This window comes from Cimex lectularius, unplaced genomic scaffold, assembly GCF_000648675.2.
Source record: "Cimex lectularius strain Harlan isolate CLEC.00 unplaced genomic scaffold, Clec_2.1 scaffold464, whole genome shotgun sequence".
Classification (NCBI taxonomy): Eukaryota; Metazoa; Arthropoda; class Insecta; order Hemiptera; family Cimicidae; genus Cimex; species Cimex lectularius.
This window is the reverse complement of record NW_019392988.1, coordinates 112,858-115,328: the sequence shown is the minus strand read 5'-3', so window position 1 is coordinate 115,328 and position 2,471 is coordinate 112,858.

The following is a 2,471-nucleotide window of genomic DNA, read 5'->3' as shown; positions in this document are numbered from 1 at the left end:
TTTTAGTGTATTTAGGCAGTTTCAGGCAAGTTTCTAGTTGATCTCGTACAATTGGATCTGCGCCGTTATCTCGTAGTATTGTCACAGTGTTGCACCCTTGAGACAAATACCTGTACGATAAACCCTCAATGACTTTACTGTATACGATAGAGAACTCAAGATATGCCTCTTTTTTCTATCTTTTCATTTTGCTCTCTTTTCTACTTATATTGAATAGTTTTTTCAAATTATAGTATTTTATCGGATAAGTGAGAAATAATTATAAAATTGTCGGTTTTTTAACTTTGTCTAAATGTATAATTTTGGCATGGCCAGCAAGTGTTTCAAACTTTCCTTTCAATGCACGATGAAATTTTATTCTAGGATCGGAGGTAGAGGTTATGGTGGCCGTTTGAGTATGCAAAAGAACCGGACGCATATACAATATTTTGTGTTTATTTCGAACTATAGAATTTTTAACGTTATATTAATTACAACATGGTTATTTTAATGTAAAACAAATTAAGCGAGATCAAAAACTCATGAATGTTAAAAAAAATTTTTAGTTATGATAGTTTGACAGAAAATTGATCAAAAAAACGGAGTACCTTGTTGGATAAAATGAATTTAACTAAAAATTTATTATCTAGTTTTGCTCCTAATAACACATGAAGAGTACAACTAGGTAAAAAATAATGTTCGTTAAATTTTACTCATTCACTAAATGATTTCTGTTGATTCGGTAAATTTTCTTTCAATCCATCATAAATAATTATTTTTTATTAAAACTCAAGAATTTCTGATTTCATTTAATTTGGTTTACCTTAATGTAAGTATGTGTGTGGTGATTAGTGACCGTTAATCGATAATCATTCAGAAATCGTGAGATGTGGTCTGGTGTGATGTAGGTTTCAGAAAAACATTTTCTTTATCGTGTCAACGTTTCGATCTTTATTGAGATCATCTTCAGGGCCTGGGATTTACAAACATNATCAATTTTCCGATCTCGTTTAGCTTAGCTTACATTACAATAAGTATGTATTAATTAATGAAACGAAAAAAAACCATAGTTTGAAATAAACATCAAAATACGTCCGGTGTTCGGTTTTTTCTTGTCTTTGGGTGTGTATATGTTACACAGGATGTCTTTTATACATGGCCCCGCTGAATTTCTCTTGAACCAATGTCGCTATCATAAAAACAAAAAGTACGTGTTTAATATTTTTAGTCTAGGCTCAAATTTTTGGCTTTTTTTGGAGAAAAATTAAATAGTGTAACTCCAGCCCAGTTCAACTTCAAAATTTTAAATACAACCTGTAAATCATGTCATATCATTTTAAAGAATTTTTTACGCGGAAAACAATAGTGCAATCTAACTAAATTGGTATTTAGGGTAAATTGGTTATTTAGATTTTCAAAACGTGTGGTGTTTAGTGACCGTTACTTAATGATTATTCGGAGATCGTGAGATACGATCTGGTGTGACGTGGTGGGACTATGATTATGACAGGCGTCTAATGTTCCCTGCACCATGTCGATTTGGAAGGATGAAGAAAACTTCCATACATCCTATAAACTGATGAATCCAAGTTCACCTCTAATGGTGGACTATAAACCTTTGGAACGTGGGCTGATGAAATCCGAGAATTTCGTACCTTGTGTCAGGTGGTTCACAGTCTCAACGTTTGGTATAAGATTTCTAGGAAATAAATTAATTGGGCAGTATTTCTACGAAAGTAATTTAAATAGTCCTCTGTTCTTTAATTTTTTGAGGGAGGTTTTACCAACACTTAGATGATGATTCTTTGCAAAAACGATCATGATGATAATCCAGCTTGATGGATGTCCCATAAAATTCTTTGCAGATGAGAGGTTATTTGGTTCATCACTTCCGGGATAAGTGGAGAGGATCCCACTAGCCCGATCTGTTGGCCTCCTCGGTCACCCGATTTTACTCCACTTGACTATTTTCTGTGAGGCTTTTTAAAAAACGACGTCTACGCTAATCATAACACAGCAACCTCAGTTAAAGAACTCTCGCAAAACATAGAAAATCATGTCAATCCATCTTCCCGGCCTCTATCGCTCTGACCACCGATGAAGAGTGGTTAAAAAGAGCAAATGTTTGCCTCTACGCAAGGCAGGCAGTTTGAACATGAAATGTGATTAATAAATAACAAACCGTTTATTTTTACCAATATAAAATCCGATTCGACCATTCTTTTCACCGTAAGAATTCTTTAAACTTTCGTGTTTACGCTTTATAAATAAAGTGTGTGAGGGGGGGAAGGGCTTTCGTTAATTTGAAATACCGATTTCCTTACCCAATATCCCACTGGTTCAATGTGGGGATTAATTTTCCAGATCTGAATTAATTTCAGAGAAGATGAATAAATTAAATATATATATTGTTATTAAATTGAGTAGATAGTTATCCAGAATTCACTAATTTCGACATGAAACATGGCAAAAAGGAGGGAAAATTCAAAAGG